The 10,180-nt window shown below is 34.5% G+C and overlaps 1 long non-coding RNA gene across 3 annotated transcripts; it reads right to left on the bottom strand.

Annotated features, from left to right (window-relative positions):
• Positions 1–708: 708 nt before the first annotated feature.
• On the bottom strand, positions 709–3,585 carry LOC126615018 (uncharacterized). 3 transcript variants are annotated; one of them, XR_007620616.1, is made up of 2 exons: positions 3,151–3,585; positions 709–1,759 (listed from the first exon to the last, which is right to left on the bottom strand). It is a non-coding gene; the product is annotated as an uncharacterized LOC126615018 (long non-coding RNA). The 3 variants fall into 3 exon arrangements; XR_007620615.1 differs by lacking the exon at positions 3,151–3,585 and adding an exon at positions 2,012–2,731; XR_007620614.1 differs by lacking the exon at positions 3,151–3,585 and adding an exon at positions 2,330–2,731.
• Between the last annotated feature and the right edge of the window lie 6,595 nt (positions 3,586–10,180).

The raw sequence follows: 10,180 nt of genomic DNA, 5'->3' as shown, positions 1-10,180 counted from the left end.
TATTTTGATAGCCAGATGAAACTTTACTTAATTTGGTTTTAATTTTGACAACAAGGGGAACCAATGATTTTCGTGTTAAAATTTAAAGACCAACCTACATATCAAGACATCTCTGGAATGCATAAATAAGTAGGCCCAACATTACTTGATTGTCGGTTAGCCATGCAGCGTTACAGGTTCAATAATGTTTGCCAGCCCAACACGTACGGTTGTCTTGCCAATGTGCCATGCATGCAATGACTTCAACGACCACACTGTGTCTCCTCCGTCCAACCAACCGCCACGCGCTAGAGCTCCAATCCGGCATGCATATGGTGTTGGAATCTATTGGTATTTTAGGTATTACTAGAAATCGTGTCCGCGCGTTGCTGCGGGATTAGAAATTGTGTGAGAAAATATGTTTCAAAAGGATAAAAGAACGTAAAGCACAATATATACAGATATTTAAAGAATGATCAAGTTTGGTGCAGAATGGTTTGTAGACAAAATGAGAATAAAGGGGTTAAAATAGAAATAGAGGAAGAGCTTTTAGGACATTAGTAAACAGAAAATCATCCTTAGATGCTTAAATAATAAAAATAAGTCAATAACCATTGTTTCTACCATCTAACGTCTCCAAATTGTCACCTATCTTTCCAATAACTTCCTATCTTTAAAAGAAAAATTGTCACCTATCTCCAAATTCACAAACCAAAAAAACCTATACTGTTTACTTTATCCAAACACTGAACTTTTAAAGATTCAATAAAGAACACTAACCTCCATTGGGACCAGAGAGTGCTCCACCATCACATGACTGAGTTTTATAAGATCCTCCATGTTCACGAAACATTCATAACTAAATTCATTAAGGGCTCAACACTCTACATTGGAATACAATGCAATACTGCAAATTAGAAAGAAAAAAACACAAAAAAATAGAGAAAAGGATACAGTTATGCATCGTTGGCAGCATCCAAATTGACAATTGTAATTTTCCTCTGAGCCAAAAACAATGCAATCTCTGCAACAATCAGAGCTTTCCGCTGAGAACACAAAGAAACCTGCAACAATCAGCTCTGAACAAAATGCATATGGATCCATCGTTGGCAAAACTGCAGTGCGATCAAAATGTTTGCAACTTATTTTGTCAATTTTGATCTCCGATTCTGTCCACTCATTTTCAAATAAATTGGCATCTAAGGTAATACTATGAAGCAGCTGATTGACTAATCACCAAGAACGTCAAAAGTTTTTTTTCACCCACATCCAAAGAAAAACCATCTACTTCCTAATTGGGGAAACACTTCAAAAACCTAAAGTAATAATGAATTCGAATTTGAATCAGAAGGAAGCCACAATTGTTTTAAAACTCCTAATAAATTTGATAACTAAGCTGACAGATTTTTTTCAAAGCCTTAAAATATGTAAGCAAAACTCTAAATACTCATCACTATTTACCAATAAAAAATTCTTTATAATTTCAACTCGCTATTTAATTCAAAGATTGATTCAATGAGATACCGTAGTTTTAGTTAAGTATCACTTAGAATAATAATTCAATAAACCGACAACTAATGTTATTAGAGTAACTTACAAATTAATTATTTTTCTTCTCAATCAGCAGGTATACTAAGTGAAATGACCAATGAAAACTTTTGAATATTCTAGTGATCAGTGTTTGCAAGGTGAATCCATCCATATATACAGGAGGCGCTTACTCAAAGCAACATGGAGATGCTGATCAAACACATCAGATATCTGATCTCCACCAAGTTGTCTGAAAAGAAAAGAAAAAACAATGAAATGCTATTACACCAAATTCATATGAACATTTCCAAGTAAATTCACACATAATTAATTTTAAAATAAAAAAAGAACATATTTCTTCTACAGAGTAATGTCACTCCTATTCCTAATGCAGATTTACAAAGACAATTAAACGAATTTAACAAATTGAATGAAACAATAAAGAATAACAAATGAGGATTTAAATATTTCCATGTGATCTGAAATAAGTGAAGAACCTCACATGATCCATCTGATCTTTCTTCTTTTTTCTTGAAATGCTTAGAGGCAGCTTTCACCACCTTATTACAAACTTATCAAATTTTGGATACTTTATGAATTTAAGATCTTTAGTCTTAGTATTTTTTATGAAATTGTAATGAATTTGCAAATTTATCAACTATATCTTACATTCAGGGTTCCAAATTCATAGCAAATTCCAAAAATTTAATTAGATTTAACCAATACAGTCCTAAACCCATTTAATCTGAAAAATATAAAGCTAATTCTGTACATTACAAAATCAAATCAAATCATATAATCTCAAACATTTTATTCATACCTTTTTTATTTTGTCTTTATACCGATCACCAACAGCCTTTATATATTTTTACTCAATCTCTGAAGGTGAATTTTTTTTCAAAAACTTGCAATCATGACAAAAAAAAAAAATTTAATATCATACTCCATAACTGTATCCCCCCGTTGACTCGATCCTTCTGGTTAACTCTATCTATTGCCTAATCTTTCCAACTCAGCCATAACCTTCAAATGAAAAATTTAGACGGAGTCTTAACTCACTGAGAGAGATGCTTGAACTTTGAACGGAGAAGAAGCAGAGACTTTCACAGAGAGAGAATGGTCAAACATGACGGGTAGCGTCCGTCAATGGTTGATAAAACCCTCTAGAATTCTTTCCTTTCTCTTTCTACACCCTCATCCTTTCTCTCTCTCTAAAATAATTCCTCTCGCCTGGTGCTTCGTTAAGGGGTTTTGTAGAAAAGCTTTTGGGCTTGCCATATTCGTGGACGGTTTTGGTCCAGAATTTCTACTCTAACATTAATTTCCTGGGGTTTTGCTAAATCTGGTGCACAGAAAAATGGCAGTAAGTTCACAATTTTTGTGGATTTTTTGTGCTTTATTTTTTTTTAATCAAGTTCTCTACACACCATTATCGCTCAGTCGATTCAAATCTTCAAGAAAAAAGGTGGGTTGCTAGATTCATACCTCTCTACCATCTTTAAGTGAATCCACAATGTAAAATATCTTAACAGTTCAAATTAAATCGAAAAAAATTAAAAAAATTGAAAAAACTTGAGCATCATACTTTCATACTCAGAAATAGAGAGAAAAAAGAATTGGGGGAAAAGTTGGGAAATTTACCAGAGGGATTTAGGTGGAGGCGCCGAGAGGAGGCGATGGGCAAGGCCAATTGAAACTCAAAGGGCGGAGCTTCAAATCTCCGGCAGCGGCGAGATCTAGGGTTTTTCCACATAGACAGAGGGAAACCTAGATTGGGAAAATAGGGAGAGAAATAGACACCTTGATTCGAAGAGATATGGTGAAGCTCTAAATCGAGCAGCTTGTGCAGAGAAGAGTGAGGCGAAGAGGGAGACGGGGAGAGCAGGGGTCAATCAAAATAAGAAAAGCTGATAATGGAGAGAGAGAACCGAAGCACCCAAAGAAATCGAAACCGGAGAGGATGAACGCGTGGCCTGGGAGGGCGAGGAAGTCATTTTACTGTAGAAAATATGGCAAAAAATTGGCTTAACAAACGAATTGAGGGGCATTTTGGTCCGCACACTGCCCTAGAACAGTAATCAGATGTTTGGGTTTTAGTATATATAGAATATTGTTTGGGTTTTCTTATAAATTTAGTTTGGGTCTAGTCTGTTAACATTAGGGTTAGGGTTAGTTTATCATAAATAGAGTGCTTTGTTATTTATTAGAGAACAAGTTATTCACAATGTAGCCTTTTAGGGTTTTGTAGCCGTTTCGGCATTTTCAGTTAGTTTGATAATATTCTTATTATTTTGTAGTCTTGTTCGTTGCACACTCTGATATTCAACTTGGTATCAGAGCAGGTTTCATCCTTTGGGGTTGGTATCCGTTTGCTTGTGTCTATTGTCGTTCGTGTTCAAATTGTCTAGTTGTGTTTGACAGTTTGCAAGGAAAAAAGTGTGTTAATTTTTTCAGTTGTGTTGACGGCCTGTTGCTTCCCCACCAAAATCCACCCCACTACCCGCTGCTCTCGCCCACATTAGACCTGCTACACACCACCATCCTCCACTGATAGTTGTTGCACCTTGCCATATGTTGAATCTGTTGGAACCTCGGCCCAGAAAGAAGGAAGAAAAAAGAGAAGTTGAAAGGCAGAAGAAAAGAAAAGAAAAAAAAAAGGAAAAAAAAAGGGAAAATTTTTTTTTCGCTGTTTGTTTTAGGCCCACACGGCCAAAAGGAAAAACATGATTAAGTTTGTGTTTGGGCCACACGAGTTGTTGGCTTATTTGAGATTGTTTTGTGACCGTCATTTGAGTGCTTGGAACTGTGACCACTCAAGTGATAGTGTTTGTATTTGTTCGTTTGTTGCTTCAATTGAGATATGGAAATCTCGTCCGTATAGTGACGGGTTCTTTCCATACTCTCAACACTAGCCAGTCAAGAATCAAAAACCTGTTTGCCATCAAGAATCAAGTCAAGTCAAGAATGAAGTAAGAATCAAGTCAAGTCAAGTTTGTGTGCATGCCAATCTGCCTAACGGAGCCAGTCTGCATCTGCTTGTTTGCAGACCCATGTCGTATACCGACATGAGTTTGACGGGAGGTGTTGGAATATATTTATTTTAGGTATTATATTGTTTTAGTTTTCTTATAAGTTTAGTTTGGGCCTAGCCTGTTAGCATTAGGGTTAGAGTTAGTTTATTATAAATAGAGTGCTTTGTTATTCATTAGAGAACAAGTCATTCACAATGTAACCCTTCTAGGGTTTTGTAGCCGTTTCGGCATTCTTAGTTAGTTTAATAATATTCTTATTATTTTATAGTCTTGTTCATTGCGCACTCTGATATTCAACTTATGGAAGGTCCAGGTCCTGCTATGTTTTGAGAAACTCAAAGCGTTGAGCAGCAAAAGCTGGCTTCAGAAAACAAAGTTAAAGTCCTTGACAAGGAAACCATTAAACCATCCTCTCCAATGCCTCCCCACCTTAGAAATTTGGCCCTCTCTTTTTTTGACAGTTTGAATTTGAACAATATGTCCCAGCCCTACTACTCTTCTTGAAAAAAGTTGAGATTCTACTATAAAACCAAATGATAATATGGGGAGTAGTCCAACCTCTTATAAGCCCATGCAAGGTCTCTCCTCCCATCAATGTGAGATTCATTCTCACACTACTACAATATTAGCTTTAGGTGGCGGATGATGGTGGCAGATATTAGAAAATCATGTCGGATAAATTATATCTGACACATCATTTAATTACTGGCGGATATTAGAAAATTTCTGTCGGTTATATCCGCCATCAATTCCTGACGGATATTTACTGGCGGATAAAAAGAAACTACTGGCGGATATTTACTGGCGGAATTTTTGAATCTTTTTTTTAATATTTTTTTACATATCCTGGCGGTTTTTAGGTTAATAATGTCGGTTGTAACCGACAGAAATTAACTATTTTATTATTTTACTTTATGGCGGTTATTATTTTAGTCTTCTGGCAGTTATAACCGACATAGATGAAAATTTTATTATTTTAAAATGTTATATTGATTAAAAATAAATAAATAAACACATATTTTAATTTTTTTTTTTTCACTCATGACCCTAAAGCCTAATGAACCCAATTCTCACAAGCCATAAATTTTCTGAGAGAATAATGACAACAGACTACAATCTAAAGCTCTATCATTTTTGTAATGAGGATTATGCTCCCTCATAGGCAAGCAACAAGATACAAAGAAATTTAAACAATTTTTTCCAATGCGTCACAATGCACATTGTCTAGCACATAAACACACATGAACATCTGGTGTACTTTATCATGTCTGATTTTATTATTTTAAAATGTTATATTGATTAAAAATAAATAAACACATGTTTTAAATATTATATTTTTTGCGATTTTTTATACATGCTATCTCATAATATATATGAACATATTTGACGAATGCATATCCTATCAAATTGATAGATTTAACAAACACTTAAGAGTTAATGTTATGCTTCCATTATTTATAAAATAAGATTTATCCACTAGTGTAAATATTTTAAATTGAAGATTGAATTCATTCATTGCATTCTTAAAGGATTGAGGAGTGTAGCTACAAAAAATCATCAAAATCGGAGCTAAAATAACCGTTAAATTGTGATTTTTCGTTTATAACTGTCAAAAACTTTTGTTTTGTTACCTAATCTCTGAACGTTTGTTTTTTGTGATTTTTTACGTATGTGATCTCGGAGTGTTTACAAACAAGTTTAACGGTTAGATCATTGAAAAAAGTTTCGTAGAATGTGTATTGCGTCAAAATGGTAGATTAAATAAACACTTAAGAGTTAATGTTATACTTCCATTAAGTATAAAATAAAATTTTGTGGTATCCACTAGTGTAAATATTTTAAATTGAAGATCAAATTCATTCATTATATTCTTATAGGGTCGAGAAATGTAGATGTAAAAAATCATTAAAATCGGAGCTAAAATAACCGTTAAATTGTGATTTTTCGTTTATAACCGTTGAAAACTTTTACTTTGTTATCTAATATCTTAATGTTTGTTTTTTGTGATTTTTTATGTATGCGATCTCGGAGTGTGTACAAACAAGTTTGACGGTTGGATCGTTGAAAAACGCTTCGTAGAATGCGTATTGCATCAAAACGGTAGATTAAACAAACACTTAGTTAATGTTATATTTCCATTAAGTATAAAATAAGATTTATCCACTAGTGCAAATATTTTAAATTGAAGATCGAATTCATTCAATGCATTCTTATAGGGTCGAGGAGTGTAGCTGTAAAAAATCATCAAAATCGGAGCTAAAGTAACCGTTAAATTGTGATTTTTCGTTTATAACCGTTGAAAACTTTTGTTTTGTTACCTAATCTCTTAATGTTTGTTTTTTTTTTTTTTTTTTACGTATGCGATATCGGAGTGTGCACAAACAAGTTTGACGGTTGGATCGTTGAAAAACACTTCGTAGAATGCGTATCGCATCAAAAAGGTAGATTAAACAAACACTTAGAGTTAATGTTATACTTCCATTAAGTATAAAATAAGATTTATCCACTAGTGCAAATATTTTAAATTGAAGATCAAATTTGTTCAATGCATTCTTATAGGGTCGATGAGTGTAGCTGTAAAAATTCATCAAAATCGGAGCTAAAGTAACCGTTAAATTGTGATTTTTTGTTTATAACCGTTGAAAACTTTTGTTTCGTTATCTAATCTCTTAATGTTTGTTTTTTGTGATTTTTTACGTATGCGATCTCGGAGTGTGTACAAACAAGTTTGACGGTTGGATCGTTAAAAAACGCTTCGTAGAATGCGTATCGCATCAAAACGGTAGATTAAACAAACACTTAGAGTTAATGTTATACTTCCATTAAGTATAAAATAAGATTTATCCACTAGTGTAAATATTTTAAATTGAAGATCGAATTTGTTCAATGCATTCTTATAGGGTCGAGGAGTGTTGCTGTAAAAAATCATCAAAATCAGAGCTAAAGTAACCGTTAAATTATGATTTTTCGTTTATAACCGTTAAAAACTTTTGTTTTGTTACCTAATCTCTTAATGTTTGTTTTTTGTGATTTTTTATGTATGCGATCTCGGAGTGTGTACAAACAAGCTTGACGGTTGGATTGTTGAAAAACGCTTCGTAGAATGCGTATCCCATGAAAACGGTAGATTAAACAAACACTTAGCGTTAATGTTATACTTCTATTAAGTATAAGTGTAAATATTTTAAATTGAATATCAAATTTATTCATTAGACAATATTTATTTATGTTTTTCAAGTATTGATTAGACAATATTTAGTTTGTGTGATGACATTTTCATTGTACAATTCTTTTTTTGTTTTTTTATCGCATATTTTACATGCATTATTCTCTATTAAACCAAAAGTGTAAAAATTACCTATTAAACCAAACAATTATTTATTTAATTTTTAAAAACATATTCTATTTAAATACATATTATTTATTTATTTATTTATTAAACCAAACAATTAGTATTTTATTTTTTAAAATTGTAACAAAATTTTGGGGGGAATTTAAAATTTTGAGGGAAAATTTTAAAATTTTCGGAGGGAATTTTGCCGCCATTTTTTTTTCTGTCGGTTATAACCGACAGTGATGAATTTTTTCTGTCGGTTTTTATTTTAAAAAAATGTTTCTGTCGGTTTTAACCGACAGTAATTAAAATAACCTAAATTTTTAAAACCCATCCATCTTCCTTGCGCCGATGCTTTCCCCTTCCCCCTATTCTTCTGTCCTCATTTCCTTTTCCTTCTCCTCTCTCTTTTCTATTTTGTTCGAACATTTGTAACCTATTCCAACCAACAATTCCACACACACTGCAGAGGGCGTGGACAGAGGGTTGATGGGAAAGGTTGGGCGTGGACAGAAGGTTGATGGGAAGGGTAGGAGCTAGAGAGAGGGGGTGGGGGGTGGGTTCTGTCCACTGACGTTGGTTGCGGAGAGAGAGAGAGAGAGAGAGAGAGAGATGGGGAAAAGTATGGGGGTAGGGTTGAGGGGAACGGAACGGGTATAGAGAGAAAGAGTGAGGAAGGGACATAGGAGTTAGAGGTATGGGTTGATTTGTCAGGGGCTGCTGCATCCTTCCTATTCGAAAGGTAACAAATAATTTTCAATTCATTCTGCTGCATCCTTCCTATTCGAAAGTTTACAAGGGTATGCATAAACAGAGAGAGTCTGAGATTCAGGCTGCTTCGGTGCTTCAGCTGCTGTCAGGAAAAGGGGTTCTGGTTCTGGTCAATTTGGCCGTGGTCACGATGGTACGGACATGAATAAATTGTTCCACGCTCTTTGGTTTTGTTACTTTTTTTACCTCCATATTTGGTATTTGTTCGTGCTAATCGGCTGGATCATCATTGTTATGTGATTGATTGTTTGTTTTGTGTGTTGCATAGAGAATTTGCTGGAGAATACCAAGGCTTTCTCCTACGACGAATTAAGATTGGCGACGGATAATTTCCATTCGAGTAATAAGATAGGGAGAGGAGGTTTTGGAACTGTATACAAGGTACTCAGATTATGCAGATGTCTTGTAATTGGTTCTATTGGGAAGTTTGCACCATTTTTGGAGAATTCATGATATCTGTGGTTTGAATTATGTTGTTTTGTTTCCAATTTGTCGCAATGATCAATGAGTTGGCTCAAAATATCAAGCATTTAAGACCTGATAGCTGACACTGGGAATTGGGTTTGCGTTTTAAGAACGCTTCAATTTATATCCTTATGTTTTTCTATTCAATTCATTCTTTATGCATACCTTTGTTTATGCATCCTTCCTATCTAACACTCTCTCTCTCTCTCTCTCTTGTTGGTGTCTGTCTCACACCTGACTTTAAACCAGGGTTGGATGAAGTGATGAAGGGAGGCAGACAATGGTGACATACGGTGGGGATGGGCGGTGGGGATATGGAAAATGCAGAAAGTGATTTAATTTTTTTTTATTATAAATATAAGTCATGTCGGTTTTAGCCGACAGGAAATGATTTTATTTATTATTTTAATTAATTTATGTCGGTTTTAGCCGACAGTAAATGGTTTTATTTATTTATTTTTAATTAATTTCTGTCGGATGGTTTAATGATTTTCTGTCAGTTTTAGCCGACAGAAATATTTCTATCGGTTATATCCGACACAATTTCTGTCGGTTTTAAAGTATTTTCTGTCGGAAAATTAATTTCCTGACGCAAGCAATTCTGTCGCTTATTATATCCGTCATTGCATCCATTTTCTGTCGGATTTTGCTTAAAATCCGACAACAATATATGTTTTTTGTCGGTTTTCAAAACGCCACTAATAACTGGTTTCCTAGTAGTGTCAACATGCCCCCGGACGTGTAGCGAATTTTCAAGCCTAACACGTGGACAACACAACGAGATGACGTGGAGCATGTGTAGCCGTTTGGCTTCACACGTGGGACAACCTGCTTTGATACCATGAAGAAAGTTGAGGTTCCACCATAAACCCAATTGGCAATATGGGGAGAAGCCCAACCTCTTATAAGCCTATGCAAGTTTTCTCCTTCCATCAATGTGAGATTCATTCTCAACATTCTATCCCAGAAAAATTGGGGTTGATAATATTCTTGAGAGATCCACCTTTCTAAAAACATCATCAATTGTCTGAAGCCCTCGCTCGCTTCTACCCCTTTGCAGGAGAGCTTC

This window comes from Malus sylvestris, chromosome 3, assembly GCF_916048215.2.
Source record: "Malus sylvestris chromosome 3, drMalSylv7.2, whole genome shotgun sequence".
Taxonomy (NCBI): domain Eukaryota; kingdom Viridiplantae; phylum Streptophyta; class Magnoliopsida; order Rosales; family Rosaceae; genus Malus; species Malus sylvestris.
The sequence above is the reverse complement of the archived record's forward strand: the minus strand, read 5'-3'. Positions and strand labels throughout refer to the sequence as shown.